This window comes from Lepus europaeus, chromosome 3 (assembly GCF_033115175.1).
Source record: "Lepus europaeus isolate LE1 chromosome 3, mLepTim1.pri, whole genome shotgun sequence".
NCBI classification, from domain to species: domain Eukaryota; kingdom Metazoa; phylum Chordata; class Mammalia; order Lagomorpha; family Leporidae; genus Lepus; species Lepus europaeus.
The window spans coordinates 50,236,781-50,256,731 of record NC_084829.1 but is presented as its reverse complement, the minus strand read 5'-3'; the positions used below and the strand labels follow the sequence as shown (position 1 = coordinate 50,256,731).

The 19,951-nt window shown below is 38.6% G+C and overlaps 1 pseudogene; it reads left to right on the top strand.

Annotated features, from left to right (window-relative positions):
• Positions 1 to 19,951, top strand: part of LOC133756545 (actin-related protein 2/3 complex subunit 3-like) — a 160,306-nt pseudogene that overhangs the window by 15,924 nt on the left and 124,431 nt on the right.

Here is a 19,951-nt window from a genome sequence, read left to right as displayed (position 1 = left end):
TTCTGGTTATCAACCCTTTATCTGTTGCATAGTTTGCAAATATTTTTTCCCATTCTGTCGGTTGCCTCTTCACTTTCCTGACTGTTTCGTTTGCAGTACAGAAACTTCTCAATTTGATGCTATCCCAAATGTTAATTTTGGTTTTGACTGCCTGTGCTCCTGGGGTCTTTTCCAAGAAGTCTTTGCCTGTACCTATATCTTGCAGAGTTTCTCCAATGCTCTCTAATAATTTGATGGTTTTGGGTCGTAGATTTAAGTCTTTAATCCACGTTGAGTGAATTTTTGTGTAAGGTGAAAGGTATGGGTCTTGCTTCAAGCTTCTGCACATGGAAATCCAATTTTCCCAGCACCATTTATTGAATAGGCTGTCCTTATTCCAGGGATTAGTTTTGGATCTTTGATCAAATATAAGTTGGCTGTAGATGTTTGGATTGATTTCTGGTGTTTCTATTCTGTTCCATTGGTCTATCCATCTGTTTCTGAACCAGTACCATGCTGTTTTGATAAAAACTGCCCTGTAGTATGCCCTGAAATCTGGTATTGTGATGCCTCCAGCTTTGTTTTTGTTGTACAAGATTGCTTTGGCTATTCGAGGTCTTCTGGGTCTCCATATGAATTTCAGCATTATTTTTTCCAGATCTGAGAAGAATGTCTTCGGTATCTTGATTGGTATTGCATTGAATGTATAAATTGCTTTTGGGAGAATAGACATTTTGATGATATTGATTCTTCCAATCCATGAGCATGGAAGATTTCTCCATTTTTTGGTATGCTCTTCTATTTCTTTCTTTAAGGTTTTGTAATTTTCATCGTAGAGATCTTTAACGTCCTTGGTTAAGTTTATTCCAAGGTATTTGATTGTTTTTGTAGCTATTGTGAATGGGATTGATCTTAGAAGTTCTTCCTCAGCCGTGGCATTGCCTGTGTATACAAAGGCTGTTGATTTTTGTGGATTGATTTTATATCCTGCTACTTTGCCAAACTCTTCGATGAGTTCCAGTAGTCTCTTAGTAGAGTTCTTTGGGTACCCTAAATAAAGAATCATATCATCTGCAAGGAGGGATAGTTTGAGTTCTTCCTTCCCGATTTGTATTCCTTTAATTTCTTTTTCTTGCCTAATAGCTCTGGCTAAAACTTCCAGAACTATATTGAAGAGTAGTGGTGAGGGTGGGCATCCCTGTCTGGTGCCAGATCTCAGCGGAAATGCTTCCAACTTTTCCCCATTCAATAGGATGTTGGCCGTGGGTTTTTCATAAATTGCTTTGATTGTATTGAGGAATGTTCCTTCCATACCCAGTTTGCTTAGAGTTTTCATCATGAAAGGGTGTTGTATTTTATCAAATGCTTTCTCTGCGTCTATTGAGAGAATCATATGGTTTTTCTTCTGCAGCCTGTTAATGTAGTTTATTACGTTGATTGTTTTGTGGACGTTGAACCATCCTTGCATACCAGGGATAAATCCCACTTGGTCTGGGTGGATGATCTTTCTGATGTGTTGTTGCATTCTATTGGCCAGAATTTTATTGAGTATTTTTGCATCTATGTTCATCAGGGATATTGGTCTGCAATTCTCTTTCAATGTTGCATCTTTTTCCGGCTTAGGAATTAAGGTGATGCTGGCTTCATAAAAAGAATTTTGGAGGATTCCCTCTTTTTCGATTGCTCTGAATAGTTTGAGAAGAATTGGAGTTAGTTCTTCTCTAAATGTCTGGTAGAATTCAGCAGTGAATCCATCTGGTCCTGGGCTATTCTTTGTTGGGAGGGCCTTTATTACTGTTTCAATTTCTGTGTCAGTTATGGGTCTGTTTAGGTTTTCTATGTCTTCCTGGCTCAATTTAGGTAGGTTGTATGTGTCCAAAATCTGTCCATTTCTGATAGATTTCCCTGTTTGCTGGCATACATGTCCTTGTAGTAATCTCTGATGATTCTTTTTATTTCTGTGGTGTCTGTTGTTATGTTTCCTTTTTCATCTCTGATCCTATTGATTTGGGTCTTTTCTTTATTTAGTTAGTTGGGCCAATGGGGTGTCGATTTTGTTTATTTTTTCAAAAAACCAGCTCCTCGTTTGGCTGATTTTTTGTAATGTTTTTTTGGATTCGATCCTGTTGATTTCTTCTTTGATTTTAATTATTTCCCTTCTTCTACTGGGTTTGGGTTTGGTTTGCTGCAGATTTTCTAGATCCTTGAGATGACTTGCAAGCTCATCTATTTGGTGCCTCTCCAATTTCTTGATGTAGGCCCCTATTGATATAAATTTTCCTCTTAACACTGCTTTTGTTGTATCCCATAGGTTTTGGTATGTTGTGCTGTTATCCTCATTTACTTCCAGAAAGTTTTTGATTTCTCTTTTAATTTCTTCTATGACCCATTGTTCATTCAGGAGCATGTTGTTCAATCTCCATGTGTTTGCACGTGCTCTGGGGATTCCCGAGTTGCTAATTTCCAATTTCATTCCTTTGTGGTCTGAGAAGCTGCATGGTATGATTCTAATTCTTTTGAATTTGCTGAGACTTGCTTTATGGCCTAGTATGTGGTCAATCCTAGAGAAGGTTCCATATACTGCTGAGAAGAATGTAAAGTCCTTAGATCTAGGATGAAATGTTCTGTAGATATCTGTGAGATCCATTTGGGCTATAGTGTCATTTAAATCTGCTGTCTCCTTGTTGATCTTCTGTCCTGTTGATCTGTGTATCTCTGAGAGTGGAGTATTGAAGTCCCCCAGTACTATTGTATTGGGGTCTAAGTCTCCCTTTAAGTCCCTTAACAAGTCTTTTAACTAAGCTGGTGCCCTGTGATTAGGTGCATATACATTGATAATTGTTATATCTTCCTGTTGAATGGATCCCTTAATCGTTAAACAGTGCCCCTCTTTGTCTCTCCTGACAGTTTTTGTGGTAAAGTTTATGTTGTCCGATATTAAGATGGCTACGCCTGCTCTTTTTTCATTTCTGTTGGCATGGTATATCTTTTTCCAGCCTTTCACTTTCAGTCTGTATGGATCATTGTTGGAAAGATGAGTTTCTTGTAAGCAGCAAAAAGTTGGGTTTTGTTCCTTAACCCAATCAGCCAATTGGTGTCTTTTAACTGGACAGTTCAAGCCATTAACATTCAATGTGACTATTGTGAAGGAGTAACTTTGCCCTGCCATTTGCCAAAGATATTTTCTAATATCTGGTTTGAGATTCTTGTGATCTTTTGCTGTGAGTTTTCCTTCCTTCACCTTCTTTCATATTGGTTACCGTGTTTCTGTGTTTCTGTATGTAAGACATCTTTAAGCATCTTTTGCAGGGCTGGAAGAGTGGCGACAAATTCTTTCAATTTCTGTTTGCTGTGAAAGGTCTTTATTTCACCTTCATTCACAAATGAGAGCTTTGCAGGATATAATATTCTGGGCTGGCAGTTTTTCTCTCTTAGTACCTGGGCTATATCTCGCCATTCTCTCCTGGCTTGTAGGGTTTCTGATGAGAAGTCTGCTGTGAGTCTAATTGGAGATCCTCTGAGAGTAATCTGGCGTTTCTCTCTTGCACATTTTAGGATCTTTTCTTTGTGTTTCACTGTGGTGAGTTTGATTACGACGTGTCGTGGTGAGGATCTCTTTTGATCATGTTTATTAGGGGTTCTATGAGCTTCCTGTACTAGGATGTCTCTGTCCTTCTCCAACTCTGGGAAATTTTCTGCTAGTATCTCACTAAAAAGGCCTTCTAATCCTTTCTCCCTCTCCATGCCTTCAGGAACTCCTAGAACCCGAATGTTGGGTTTTTTTAATAGTATCCTGTAGATTCCTGACAGTATTTTTTAGATTTCTGATTTCTTCTTCTTTTCTTTGATTTGCCTGTTTCCTTTCCTGTTCTCTGTCTTCTAATTCCGATATTCTCTCTTCTGCTTCACCCATTCTGTTTTTAAGGCTCTCTAATGTGTTTGTCATTTGATCTATTGAGTTCTTCATTTCATTGTGGTTTTTGGTCACTATCTCAGTTTCCTGTTCTACGAGTTGTTTCATTTCATTTTGATTCCTCCTTAATATTTCATTTTCACGGGAGAGATTTTATATCTTGTCCATTAAGGATTTCTGTAGTTCAAGAATTTGTTTTTGAGAACTTCTTAATGTTCTTATCATTTTTTTGAGATCTGCTTCTTGCATTTCCTCTATCTCTTCATCTTCATAATCTTGAATTGGGTTGTCTTGTTCACTTGGGGGCGTCATAGTGTCTTCCTTGCTCTTGTTACCTCGGCTTCTATGTTTGTTGTTTGGCATGTTGGAGATAATTTATGGTGTTTTTTTTTTTGTTGTTGTTGTTTTGTTTTGGTTTTTTTTTTGCTGTGGTGTTTTTTTTTCTCGTTATACTATGCCTCTAAGTGAGCTGTCTGCTTTGTTGAATCCTTAGGGGCTGTGATGGGTGTGGCCAGAGAGCTATGCTTGATTTTTCAGGTTTAAGGCTGTGTAAAAAGTGACTCTCCCAGATTGCTCACTCACTTGCTCCTTGCTGGCTCGGTCTCTCTCTCTCTCTCTCTCTCTTTTTTTTTTTTTGACTCAGTTGGGAGTGGAGTTGAGGGTAGTTGAAATCTGGCCTCTGTGAGTATTTGTTTGATCTACCCCTGGGACCACACAAAGAGTTTATGCAGCCCTCAATGTGTTCTCGAGTTTCGCTAAAGTTACTGAGTTTGGCTGCGCTTTACATATGTAAAATCGCGGTGCTCTTTGTTTTGCTTGGTGAGTGAAGGGAGAGGCCTCTGTTCCCTCCCCCCCCACAATGTCTTGGGTTTCTGAGGTCTTTGTCTTACCCTCCTCGGGTTCCTGCGCTGGCGAGATTCTGTGGCTCTGGCTCGTCTCCCGCCGCTCGGCTCGTCTCGGTTGGTTTTCCACACGGTGGGCTCCCTGTAAGTCCTCTGTGTCACATCCACTAGATCCGGAAGCATTTCCTCTGCAGTTTTTTTCTTGAGTCTTTTCCTGAGGCTGCAGCCCGGGTCCCTGTCACTTCCGGTACTTAAAGATCTTGTCTCCACCGCACTTCACAGACTTTGGTCAGTTGTTCTGAGAGTGGGGAACATGGCCAGGGTAGTTTCCACCTGTTGGCATTTTCCCCACGCAGAGAACTTGGAGAGCTGCAGCCGCCTCTGGAGCCAGAGACTGGGCCGATTTCCTTTCTGGTCTGCGTCCGCGGGACTCGCCCCTGGCGAGGGCTCAGGAGCGGCTCCCCAGAACAGCGATGGGCTCGCTGCTTGTTTCAGAGATGGACCCTGCTACTGGAGTCAGACTCTCCCTGAGGGAGCGAATGTCTTTGGTATTTTGATTGATATTGCTTTGAATCTGTAAATTGCTTTTGGGAGAATGGGCATTTTGAGGATATTGATTCTTCCAATCCATGAGCATGGAAGATTTTTGCATTTTTTGATATCTTCTTCTATTGCTTTCTTTAAAGTTTTGTAATTTTCATTGTAGAGATCTTTAATGCCCTTAATTAAGTTTATTCCAAGGTATTTGATTGTTTTTGTAGCTATTGTGAATGGGATTGGTCTTAGCAGTTCTTTATCAGCCGTGGCATTGCCTGTGTATACAAAGGCTGTTGATTTTTGTGCATTGATTTTATATCCTGCTATTTTGCCAAACTCTTTGATGTGTTCCAATAGTCTCTTAGTAGAATTCTTGAGATCCCCTAAATAAAGAATCATATCATCTGCAAGGAGGGATAGTTTGAGTTCTTCCTTCCCAATTTGTATCCCTTTAATTTCTTTTTCTTGCCTAATAGCTCTGGCTAAGACTGCCAGAACTATATTGAAGAGTAGTGGTGAGGGTGGGCATCCCTGTCTGGTGCCAGATCTCAGTGGAAATGCTTCCAACTTTTCCCCATTCAATAAGATAATGGTCTTGGGTTTTTCATAAATTGCTTTGATTGTATTGAGGCATGTTCCTTCTATACTCAGTGTGCTTAGGGTTTTCATCATGAAAGGGTGTTGTATTTTATCAAATGCTTTCTCTGCGTCTATTGAGAGAATCATATGGTTTTTCTTCTGCAGTCTGTTAATGTGGTGTATCACGTTGATTGTTTTGCGAACATTGAACCATCCCTGCATACCAGGGATAAATCCCACTTGGTCTGGGTGGATGATCTTTCTGATGTGTTGTTGCATTCTATTGGCCAGAATTTTATTGAGTATTTTTGCATCTATGTTCATCAGGGTTATTGGTCTGTAATTCTCTTTCAATGTTGCATCTTTTTCTGGCTTAGGAATTAAGGTGATGCTGGCTTCATAGAAAGAATTTGGGAGGATTCCCTCTTTTTCGATTGTTCTGAATAGTTTGAGAAGAATTGGAGTTAGTTCTTCTCTAAATGTCTGGTAGAATTCAGCAGTGAATCCATCTGGTCCTGGGCTATTCTTTGTTGGGAGGGCATTTATTACTGTTTCAATTTCTGACTCAGTAATGGGTCTGTTTAGGTTTTCTATGTCTTCCTGGCTCAATTTAGGTAGGTTGCATGTGTCCAGGAATCTATCCACTTCTGATAGATTTCCGTGTTTTGTAGTATACAACTCCTTGTAGTAATTTCTGATGACTCTTTTTATTTTTGTGGTGTCTGTTGTTACATTCCCTTTTTTGTCTGTGATTTTATTGTTTTGGGTCTTTTCTCTTCTTTTTTTAGTTAGTTGGGCCATTGGAGTGTCAATTTTGTTTATTTTTTCAAAAACCAGCTCCTCATTTGGCTGATTTTTTGTAATGTTTTTTGGATTCAATCCTGTTGATTTCTTCTCTGATTTTAATTATTTCTCTTCTCCTACTATCTTTGGGTCTGGCTTGCTGCCGATTTTCTAGATCCTTGAGAATAACCGAAAGCTCATCTATTTGGTGCCTCTCCAATTTCTTGATGTAGGCACCTATTAATATAAACTTTCCTCTTAACACTGCTTTTGTTGTATCCCATAGGTTTTGGTATGATGTGCTTTTATCCTCATTTACTTCCAGGAAATTTTTGATTTCTCTTTTAATTTCTTCTATGACCCATTGTTCATTCAGGAGCATGTTGTTCAGTCTCCATGTGTTTGCATATGCTCTAGGGATTGCTGAGTAGCTAATTTCCAGCTTTATTCCTTTATGATCTAAATAGCTGCATGGTAGGATTCTAATTCTTTTGAATTTGCTGAGACTTGCTTTATGGCCTAGAATGTGGTCAATCCTAGAGAAGGTTCCATGTACTGCTGAGAAGAATGTAAAGTCCTTAGATGTAGGATGAAATGTTCTGTAGATATCTGTGAGATCCATTTGGGCTATAGTGTCATTTAAATCTACTGTCTCCTTGTTGATCTTCTGTCCTGTTGATCTGTGTATCTCTGAGAGTGGAGTATTGAAGTCCCCCAGTACTATTGTATTGGGGTCTAAGTCTCCCTTTAAGTCCCTTAACAAGTCTTTTAACTAAGCTGGTGCCCTGTGATTAGGTGCATATACATTGATAATTGTTATATCTTCCTGTTGAATGGATCCCTTAATCATTAAATAGTGCCCCTCTTTGTCTCTCCTAATAGTTTTTGTGGTAAAATTTATGTTATCTGATATTAGGATGTCTACGCCAGCTTTTTTTGGTTTCTGTTGGCATAGAATTTCTTTTTCCAGCCTTTCACTTTCAGTCTGTATGCATCTTTGTTAGAAAGATATGTTTCTTGTAAGAAGCAATAGATGGGTTTTGTTCCTTAACCCAGTCAGCCATTCGGTATCTTTTTACCAGACAGTTCAGGCCATTAACATTCAATGTGACTATCGATAAGTAGTAACTTTGCCCTACCATTTGCCAAAGATATTTTCTAATATATGCTTTGAGTTTCCTGTGATCTTTTGCTGTGAGTTTTCCTTCCTTTACCTTCTTTCATGTTGATGACCATGTTTCTGTGTTTCTGCGTGTAAGACATCTTTAAGCATCTTTTGCAGGGCTGGACGAGTGGCGACAAATTCTTTCAGTTTCTGTTTGCTATGAAAGGTCTTTATTTCACCTTCATTCACAAATGAGAGCTTTGCAGGATATAATATTCTGGGCTGGCAGTTTTTTTCTCTTTGTACTTGGGCTATATCTCACCATTCCCTTCTAGCTTGTAGGGTTTCTGATGAGAAGTCAGCTAATTGGAGATCCTCTGAGAATACTCTGACATTTGTCTCTTGCACATTTTAAGATATTTTCTTTATGTTTCACTGTGGTGAATTTAATTACAATGTGTCATGGTGAGGATCTCTTTTGGTCTTGTTTACTAGGGGTTCTATGAGCTTCCTGTACTAGGATGTCTCTGTCCTTCTCCAAACCTGGGAAATTTTCTGCTAGTATCTCACTAAAAAGGCCTTCTAATCCTTTCTCCCTCTCCATGCCTTCAGGAACTCCTAGAACCCGAATGTTGTTTTTTTTTTAATAGTATCCTGTAGATTCCTGACAATATTTTTTAGATTTCTAATTTCCTCTTCTTTTCTTTGGTTTGACTGTTTCCTTTCCTGTTCTCTGTCTTCTAAGTCCGATATTCTCTCTTCTGCTTCACCCATTCTGTTTTTATGGCTCTCTAATGTGTTTGTTATTTGATCTATTGAATTCTTCATTTCATTATGGTTTCTCGTCACTATCACAATTTCATGTTCTACTAGTTGTTTCATTTCATTTTGATTCCTCCTTAATATTTCATTTTCACAAGAGAGATTTTCTATCTTGTCCTTTAAAGATTTCTGTAGTTCAGGAATTTTTTTTGAGAACTTCTTAATGTTCTTATCAATTTCTTGAGATCTGCTTCTTGCATTTCTTCTATCTCATCATCTTCATAATCTTGAATTGGGGTGTCTTGTTCATTTGGGGGCATCATAGTGTCTTCCTTGCTCTTGTTACCTCGGTTTCTACGTTTGTTTGGCATTTCTCCGCAGTCTCTCACCGGGTTGCCAAGATTACCGAGTTTGTGTACTTGGTGAGTTCTCTGGCCCCCCCTCAGATTTTCACAGTGTCAGTTCATTAGCTCCACCCACTTTCACTAGATTTAACCTACTAATGGTGAGCGCAGTTTTACATATGTAAATCGGTGCCTGCTCTTTTTCCTGCTCTGCTTTGTAAGGTGAGTGAAGAGAAAGGCTACTGTCCGTGCTGATTCCCCTTATTTATTCGTTTTTTTTCTCTCTTCCAGTCAGCCTGGTGCACTTTCCCCAGTGGGGCTTCAGGCCTCCTTCTGCCTTTCCCCGCCAATGTCTTGGGTTACCGAGAGGTTTTTGTCTCATCTCCCCTTCCAGTGCTGGTGCGCTGATTCTGCGGCTGGGCTTCTGGGACTGGGCTCCCGCGGTTCCACTCCCGTGGGACGGCTTCCACGTGTTGGGCGACCTTGCTCTCCCCGTAGGTCCTCTGTGTCACATCCAGTAGATCCAGAAGAGTTTCCTCTGCAGTTTTTTTTCTGAGTCTTTTCCTGAGGCTATAGTAACTCCACTTTTATTAAACTATCTTTTCCCAGACTATTGGTGCGCACCCTCTCTATTCCGCCATCTTGGCTCTGCCCCCCTATTCCCATTCTTATTTTTTTTACAAAGATCTATTTTCAGTTAACTTTGTACTCCTAAGATTAACCCTACACAAAGTAAAGAGTTCAACAAATAGTATGAAAAAAAAAAACCCAACAAAAACATTATTCCTCAAAAGTTATGACAAGGGCTGTTCAAAATCATCACACCTCAAAGTGTCAATTTCACTTCTATAGAGTACCTTTTTAGGTACTCTATTAGTTGCCATGGATCAGGGAGGATCTACAGTATTTATCTTTTTTTGGGACTGGTTTATTTCACTAAGTATAATGGTTTCCAGTTGCATACATTTTTTGCAAATGATAGTACTTCATTTTTTTTTTAACTGCTCTGTAGTATCCCATAGTGTACCTATACCATAATTTTTTTTTTTTTAGACAGGCAGAGTGGATAGTGAGAGGGAGAGAGACGGAGAGAAAGGTCTTCCTTTTTGCCGTTGGTTCACCCTCCAGTGGCCGCTGCGGCCAGTGCATCACGCTGCTCCGAAGGCAGGAGCCAGGTGCTTCTCCTGGTCTCCCATGCGGGTGCAGGGCCCAAGGACTTGGGCCATCCTCCACTGCCTTCCCGGGCCATAGCAGAGAGCTGGCCTGGAAGAGGGGCAACCGGGATAGAATCCGGCACCCTAACTGGGACTAGAACCCAGTGTGCCGGTGCCGCAAAGCGGAGGATTAGACTGTTAAACCATGGCGCCAGCCCCTATACCATAATTTCTTCATCCAGTCTTCACTTGATAGATATCTGGGTTGATTCTGTATCTTAGCAATTGTGAATTGAGCTGCCGTAAACATGGGGGTACTGAGACTCATGATTTGGCAATCATCTAGTTTTATTTACACGTCAATAATAAAATTAGATGAACTAAGATAAAATACTCCACTGACAGCTGAGTGTTCTTCAACCAAAGGCTAAACTTTTCATAGCTAATAAAAGTGGGAAGCCTAAAATAATCAAATTTAAATAATAATAATGAATACATGAAATGTTGCAAACACTTGTTTTTAGAAAAGCCATAATTTCTTACTATTAAAGACCAAGGGAAATTGGCAAGCTAGACAATTAGTGAAAAATCTCAAATGAAATCCACTAGGAAATGAATTCAATATAATTTAATTTGAAAAATGTTTAAATTTGAAGTTTTTTGGCTGGCACAAGTATAAAGTGCATTCATTCTCAAAAAATCATTATTTCTCAAGGCATAGTGTTTTTAAAGTGAAATGAGAAATTGGAAAAGTGCTTGATGGTAACAGAACTTGGAACCTACATACCAATTTTTTTTACTTTTTTTTTAAGTTTTATTTTATTTATTTGAAAGAGTTACAGAGAGAGGTAGAGACAGAGATGTCTTCCATTTGCTGGTTCACTCCCCAGATGGCCACAATGGCTGGAGCTGCACCGATCCGAAGCCAGGATCCAGGAACTTTTTCCTGGTCTCCCACATGGTTGCAGGGCCCTAATGGCTTGGGCCATTTCTACCGATTTCTAAGGCCATAGCAAATAGCTGGATTGGAAGAGGAGTGGTCGGGACTAGAACCGGCGCCCATATGGGATGTCGGTGCTTCAGGCCAGGGCTTTATAAGCCGCTGTGCCACAGTGCCGGCCCCACCTACATACAAATTTTTATATTTGAAAATACAGTAAATCTGTGGCTCTTGACAGAATTATATGTGACTCTGTCAGTAGATAAGCAAAACTTTACACTAGATAGGATAATTCAAGTAATCCAGGAAAGGAAATCTAGACAAAGCAAACAGTACAAGATAATACATGAAGTGACACAAAACTAAAAATAAATATGTGTGTTGATGATCCAGATTTTAAATCAATGCCTGAGTATATGATTGAGACAACAAAACTAAGAATATTTCTTTCCATTTCTCATGTATGAAAATTTACTATAAACACCATTTGATGGCTAATAATGTTTGCTGCCCAGCATCTTTTCAAAACTTAATTTCTTAGCAAGAAAAGAGGAAAGAAAGAAGGAAAAAGAAAGAGAAAGAGAGGGAAGGAGGAGGGGAAGTATTATATTTTTAGCATTATATATATTCCATATAAATTTTTTAAAAAATTTATTTGAAAGTCAGAGTTACACAGAAAGAAGGAAAGGCAGAGAGAGAGAGAGGTCTTCTATCCGCTGGTTCACTCCCCAGCTGGCTACAATGGCTGGAACTGGGTCTCCCACATAGATTCAAGGGCCCAAGCACTTGGGCCATCTTATACTGCTTTTCCAAGCCATAGCGGAGAGATGGATGGGAAATGGAGCAGCCAGGACATGAACTGGTGCCTGCATGGGATGCTGACACTGCAGGCAGCGGCTTCACTTGCTATGCCATAGTGCTGGCCCTCCTATTCCATATATTTTGTAGACATTGACATGAGAATTGATGGGAATTTTGTTGTAATAATCATCATGCTTTTGCTGTGACCCTGAGAATCTAATGTATTAATAAATTCCTTAAATTATAATAAACTGTTCTTAAAATAAAAACAATAAAAATTACTTTTTCTTAAAATGTGTATATGTCATATCCTTCCAGATAGAATAATATGTAACTTTTTTTTATTGCTTACTATGCCCCAGGAATTATTCTAAATGCTTTTTTTATTCATTTAATTTTCACAACCAATTAATGACGAGTCTAATAATATTATTCCCATTTAAAATATGAAGTATGTAAGTTACAGTGAGGTTCATTAGCTTGCCTGAAATCACAGTTTGTAAATAGTAGACCCAGATTATGAATCTAGACAGCCTGACTACAAGCCTTTTTCTTAACCATGGTACTTCACCAATGCTTGCTCTTTTGAGATGGTAAAGAAAATGCTTCTATGTTTTTAAAATATCCTTTCTCTACCTCACAAATTCCTAGCTCAATGCAGTGTACATTGTAAACCTGAATTTGTACAGGAATGGATTAGTGATTATTTGAATTCATGAAATGACACAAAGATATTTCTACAGACTTTTTTTTAATGAACTATTTTATTTGTTTGAAAGAAAGAGTTAGAGAGAGAGGTAGAGCCAGAAGAGAGAGGTCTTCCATTCCGCTGGTTCACTCCCCAAATGACTGCAGTGGCCAGAGCTGAGCTTATCCAAAGCCAGGAGCTTCTTCCAGGTCTCCCATGCGGGTGCAGGTGCCCAAGTACTTGGACCATCCTCCATTGCTTTTCCAGGCCATAGCAGAGAGCTGAACTGGAAGAGGAGCAACCAGAACTAGAACTTGGTGCCCATATGGTATGCAGGCTCCTCAGGTAGAGGATTAACCAAGTGAGCAGCCAGGACTTGAACTGGTGACCATATGGGATGCCAGCGCTGCAGGCTGGGGCTTTAACCCACTGCACCACAGCACTGGCCACTCTACAGATTTTTGAGGGAGGAAAATCAGCAGATACATGTATTGCAAGTCAATCATCCATTGTTAGGTGATCCAACTACTAAATGTCTTAAAAAAATAAGTCAAGGGGCCTGTATTGTGGTATTACAGATCAAGCTGCTGCCTGTAATGCTGGCATCACAAATGGGTGCTGGTTCAAGTTTGGATGCTCCACTTCCAATTTAGCTCCCTGCTAATGCAGATGGTAAAGCAGCAGTGTATGGCCCAAGTCCTTGGGCCCCTTCACGCATGTGTGAGACCTGGATGAAACTCTTTCCTCTTTGGCCTGGCCCAGCTCTGGGTTTTTCACTCATTTGGGGAGTCAAACAGTAGATGGAAGATCTTGCCTTCCTTCTCTCCATAACTCTGACTTTCAAATAAATAAAATGAATCTTAAAATCAATCAATCAATCAATCAATCGATAGGTAGGTAGGTAGATAGATAGATAGATAGATAGATAGATAGATAAAACAAACCTAAATCTGAAAGGCTGGAAATTATGGGAAACTTATTAGGTAGAATACAGTCTGAGCTGCTAGAAAACATCTAGAAAATATACTTTCAACCCTGAATCCAATTCTTGCAACAGTAAAACAGAAAGGGCAAAGGAAATTCATTGTCACTTCTTTTAAGGGCAAACTTGAAAGTGACAACCATCAGTTATGTCCACATCATCTCAGTAAAAGTCACACACCACACCCAGTCTTAAGGAGCTCTATGAAGTATTATCTGTGCCTGAGTGCTGTCTGCCTTATAAAACTCAAGGAGCTCTATGAAGTATTATCTGTGCCTGAGTGCTGTCTGCCTTATAAAACTCAAGAAAGCTATTCAGAAAGGAATGGAAAATGCATTTTTGGAGACAAAAACAATGTCTGACCCAGGAGGTGTCAAAGGGTTGGGAAGAACCCTGGAACTATACAACCTTAGCTTTCAAGATCTATGATCACTTGCTCTTTAAATAGTTTTGGAACTGACACCAGTCAGTTATGTTTACTGTTTAGTTCCCTGCCTGCAATGTGGACCCAGATTTGAGTAGATTGAAAGAAACATTTGTGTCTCTATTTTATTGACTAAATAAATTAATCAAAAGATAATTCCTACATATAGCTAAAAATATCATAGAATATAGGTAGACTTACTTGGAAGAACATAACTCCCCTGCACCACATTGCCATTCTGAAAACGGGACATGTTTTTAATTCCTTTCTTGTGTTTCTGACAATTATATCTTGAAACACCGTATTTATATGTTGTATTTGCTTTGGGTTATTTATTTTAGTCATTATCTATTGAGTCTTAGACCACTGACCAACGATGACACATCTCACACAATATTACATTAAAATTAGCATCCCTTTACTCATTGTCTCTGTAAATTTAAATAATATACTTACATATTCATTTCCTATTGGGTCGATAGTATAGTGTTTCTTGATTCTCTACTTTGAAGGTGAGGGTATTAGCACTTCTAACATTTCCTTCAGCTTTTATCTTACATTCTAGCCCAAACTTTTGTCCTCTTTATTCTTACATGTCAAACTTACTAACATTGCATTATGTTCATTAACTACAACTAAGTATCTTGTAATTTGTTATAAGTTGTTTCAAAAGTGAAAAAAAATCAATAAAGTGTTATTTCATTGTTTTGACTAATGCTGAGGAGATTGGTTATCAGCTAGTTTGTATCCTGTCCATTCTACAAGGGAAGATAGAGAAAAAAGGAGGGAGGAGGAACAGAGAGAAAAAAGCTCCTCTGGATGCAAAACTTGGAGTTTATAAATTTCTTAGGAGTGGCCTTTTGTAAGATGTCATTTTATACTTATTTATCAAAGTATAAAAAGGGGATATTTCATGACTTGGAGGGCTGGCTCCCTTTGGATAAGCGATGGCCTCATGCATTATTTTGAAACATCTTCTGTTAAGACTGGGCCATCTACATCCTAATGTTTCAGGAAAGGAATTAGGAAGTGTTTTTGGTGGTCTTGGACTTGCCTTTGCTCTCTGGGTCTCACAGATATTATAGATAGCCTTTGGTTATTACTAAAGTTTGATACTAGGTAAGATCTCTTCTCCTTGAGAGTCTGATTTGACAATCTAACACCTTGTTTGTTCTTATAGTAAACAAGTATATCTTATAACCACAAAAGTATATAGTGAGCTATAAATACATTTTCTCTTTCCTCAGGTACTTTTTTGTTAAATTTATAGCTACCTATTTTTTAAAGATTATTTGCTTTTGTGGTATCCTCATTTCTCCCAAGGTTTATCTTCTTAAGAAATGATGAATGGAAAATGCCTGTTCTGAGTCTTTCTATGTATAGAAGTATTTGTATTAATTTATCACATTTGATTAACTAACTTTACTAGAATTCTAGTAAAAAATAACTTAGCATTATGCAGGCAATAACAGTCTTTAAATTTGATGTTAAGCCCGAGGGTATCTTGTGTATTGGTTTGTCCCTTAGTACATTTCACAAATTATTTTATTTAAAAAATGTGATTTCCATTGGGTATTTCAAAAGGACTAGAATTGCCAGAGAGTCATTTGAAATTAGACAAATCACTTTATCTCTTATTGTCTCATGTTTTCTTGTTTAAAATTGGATGCTGGAAAATCAGTTTCATTCTAACTAAATAAATAATAAAAATTATAAATACCATCTTCTTTTTTTTTAACTTTTATTTAATGAATATAAATTTCCAGTGTACAGCTTATGGATTACAATGGCTTCCCCCTCCCATAACTTCCCTCCCACCCGCAACCCTCCCCTCTCCCACTCCCTCTCCCCTTCCATTTGCATCAAGATTCATTTTCAATTCTCTTTATATACAGAAGATCAATTTAGTATAAAGATTTCAACAGTTTGCACCCACATAGCAACACAAAGTGAAACATACTGTTTGAGTACTAGTTATAGCATTAAATCACAATGTACAGCACATTAAGGACAGAGATCCCACATGAGGAGCAAGTGCACAGTGGCTCCTGTTGTTGACCCAACAAATTGACACTCTAGTTTATGGCGCCAGTAACCATCCTAGGCTGTCGTCATGAGTTACCAAGGCTATGGAAGCCTTCCAAGTTTGCCGACTCTGATCATATTTAGACAAGGTCATAAAAGACAGAGTGAGGATAGTAACCAATGATCCTAAGAGTGGCATTTACCAGGTTTGAACAATTATACAGCATTAAGTGGGGAAGAGGACCATCAGTACACACAGGTTGGGAGTAGAGCCATTGGTGGTAGAGTAGAGGTTATGATTACGAAGGAATGAGGCCCAAGTGCACTAGACAGGGCCTAGAACAAAGGACAGAGTCATTATTAGAGGAGCTAAGAAAGGTGCTGTCTAAGCTACAAGTAATTTTTCTGATTGAGAGGCAAATAGAACCTGATAGAAGGGGCTTGATAATAATCTGGTGGGCTTTAGGCCTTGTAAATTTAGAGGCCCAGGCCTATCTATCTCTTCACATGGGGTATATCCTAAGGGAGGTGTGAACCTCCTAGGGGAAGGCACTCTGTTGACTTTCATTACTTAGCTGGCCTGGGAGGAGAGCTGGCCAGGTAAAGGCAGGGGGCATCTCTAACAAGAAATTTACAGTTCTGCCTGCAATGTTGCTGACCCTACTTGACCATCCCCTCAGCTGCAGTGGTCACTTTGGAAGTTGGGCTGAGTGAAGGGCTTTTCAGCTTAGAGCCAATAAGATCTGTGGCTCTGACCTGGGCATCCTTCGACTCCAGGGCAGGTCCATTTCCAGTGATCCAACTTTTGGCAGAGCTGCCAGGGGCTCTTTATAAGCTGACTTCTGCTGAAGCCCAGGCTTACCACATTGAAAGCCACTGCAGTGGACTGGCCTGTTGAGTCTCCTTGAGGGCAGATCACTGTACAGATCAGCCATTAATAGGCCTGCCACCCATTGCTTCTGATGCCTAGCTTTCTTTTCCTCCTGGTTTGTGTTAAAGCAGACCAGAGGATGCAAGTCAAGGAAGTGCCCAAGTCCCATCTCTAATCTTCAGTGGCCTGAACTACAAGTCTATAGTCACAGACATGTTCTGTAGTAGTTTTTCTAAGGTAGACAATGCCCATGAGGAAAATTATATTCTCATTTTAAAACTTTCTTTCCCTTTGGTCTGAAAGGGAGGTTTTTTCTGCTTACTGTATACTTCGCTGATGGCGAAGTGAATCTAGCTATGAGATTATTATTTAAGTTCTTATTTTGGCTATGCTATTACAGAAAAATGTTAGCCATCTCTTTTATAAGGTCTAAAGATTAAATTGTGCATCCTACAGATTCCTTCATAATAGAATTAGTTTCCTACTTTGTAGAGAATAGAGAAATGAAAGAACAAGTTGGGCTTAGAATAGAGAAATGAGGGAGCAAGTCCTAGATCGCTTGCTGACAATAGCAATATCACATGAATACTTAGCAAACCGTTTCAACCATTAGATAACAACTTAAGAAAACATTTACCAGAAGGTCCAATGCCTTCTATAAATTTTAAGAATCATGTATTTGAAAACACCTCTTAAATATCTAACATGGTATAGTTTGTTTAGCCAGTAAACTTAAGCACAACCATCTAAAATGTTTTTAGTTTCTTTCTACCAACACGTTTAAAACATATGATACACAGATTCAGATCACTCAAATTAAAATGTATCTTTGATTGATTTTAGCAGCTTAAATTTATGGACAATCTTATCTATAAGCCATTTAAAATAAAACTCTTAATAAAATTTCCCCATGTGGACATACAATATGTACACACATATAACATAGCATAGTAGACCAATATAGCAATTTTAATAATAGCTTTTAAAATCTTTAACTCTTTTTGTCGATTGCCAATTGATTTGAATTGCTTTTTGTTTTTAGTAACCTCAGTTAACCATACTTTCTCTCAGTTGGTACTGTTAATACATTATTGGCTTCATCTGTTTACAGAGCCATCCCAAAGTACTGAATACAATAAAAGTGGCTGGAAAAAGTCCATAGGAACCTGTAGGAGGACAGCTAAACACAGGACCAACAACACTTTAGTTTTATGAGCAGCACATCATATATAACTGTGGATGACAAAAGACTTTAAGTCGCCATGTTTAAAATTATAAACTCATCAACCAACAAGAGGCACTTGCTTACTTCACAGTATTTTTGAAAGCACCTGTAGGATTTTACAAGTATTTAACCCTTTAGGCCTCTGGGGCTTTCTCATTAAGATAACTATCATGTCTAGTAACACAAGATCATTAGACTTTTTAATTCTCAAACATTTGTATTAATAGGATTTTCCATTATAGAAACTTAAAGTCTGGTACCACATCACATCTTGACAGTCCTTCTAATATACTCCAAATAGACTGATTAGTTGGTGTCTCTATAAGATGAGAGCCATAGGTCCTTCGATTTTTTCAGTTGGGCCCAAACTGGAAAAACCAAAGTCCAGGATTTACTGGACATTTTAGAGACCAGATTGTTTGAAACTTTGATTTTTTGAATGCCTGTCAAGAATGCCAAGAAGGCTCAAAATCCAAAATATCTGGTTGAAATAAGATTTCTTAAAATCATGACATAACATAGACCAAATTTGATCATTGTTACAAGGTGATTATTCAAATTTTTGAAAATAAGCACATATTTAAATAACCCATAGCTCTTAATAAAAATTCAGCTGTTTTTGAACAATTAGAATTGAACAGACATCAAGAGAACATAATAGATTACTTTAACACATTGCTTTAACAGAGCATCAGAGTTTAATTCTATGTCAAAGAGAAATTGGGCTTCCTGTGATCTTTTGCTGTGAGGTTTCCTTCCTTTACCTTCTTTCATATTGGTGACCATGTTTCTGTGGTTCTGTGTGTAACACATCTTTAAGCATCTTTTGCAGGGCAGGACGAGTGGCAACAAATTCTTTCAGTTTCTGTTTGCTATGAAAAGTCTTAATTTCACCTTCATTCACAAATGAGAGCTTTGCAGGATATAATATTCTGGGCTGGCAGTTTTTCTCTCTTAGTACCTGGGCTATGTCTCGCCATTCCCTTCTAGCTTGTAGGGTTTCTGATGAGAAGTCTGCTGTGAGTCTAATTGGAGATCCTCTAAGAGTAATCTGACATTACATTTTAGGATCTTTTCTTTATGTTTCACTGTGGTGAGTTTGATTACAACATGTATTGGTGAGGATCTCTTTTGGTCATGTTTATTAGGGGTTCTATAAGCTTCCTGTACTAAGATGCCTCTGTCCTTCTCCAAACCTGGGAAATTTTCTGCTAGTATCTTACTGAAAATGCCTTCTAATCCTTTCTCCCTCTCCATGCCTTCAGGAACTCCTAGAACCGGAATGTTGGGTTTTTTAATAGTATCCTGTAGATTCCCAACAATATTTTTTTAGATTTCTAATTTCTTCTTCTTTTCTTTGGTTAGCCTGTTTCCTTTCCTGTTCTCTGTCTTCTAAGTCTGATATTCTCTCTTCTGCTTCGCCCATTCTGTTTTTAAGGCTCTCTAATGTGTTTGTCATTTGATCTATTGAATTCTTCATTTCATTATGATTTCTCGTCACTATCAGAGTTTCTTGTTCCACTAGTTGTTTCATTTCGTTTTGATTCCTCCTTAATATTTCACTTTCACGAGAGAGATTTTCTATCTTGTCCATTAAGGATTTCTGTAGTTCAAGAATTTGTTTTTGAGAACTTCTTAATGTTCTTATCAATTTTTTGAGATCTGCTTCTTGCATTTCTTCAATCTCATCATCTTCATAATCTTGAATTGGGGTGTCTTTTTCATTTGGGGGCGTCATAGTGTCTTCCTTGTTCTTGTTAGCTTGGTTTTTGCGTTTGTTGTTTGGCATGTTGGAGATATTTGGTTTCTTCACTGTGGTGTTTTTTCTTGTTACACTATGGCTCTATATTAAGTGGACTGTCTGCTTTCACTGGAGCCTTAGAGGCTTGAGATGAGTGTGGACTGAGAGCTGTGTTTGGTTCCTCAGGGTTGAGGGTGTGTCAAAGATGACACTCCCAGGTTAGGTGTGGTCAATCTCTCTTTCTTTTTTTGATTTA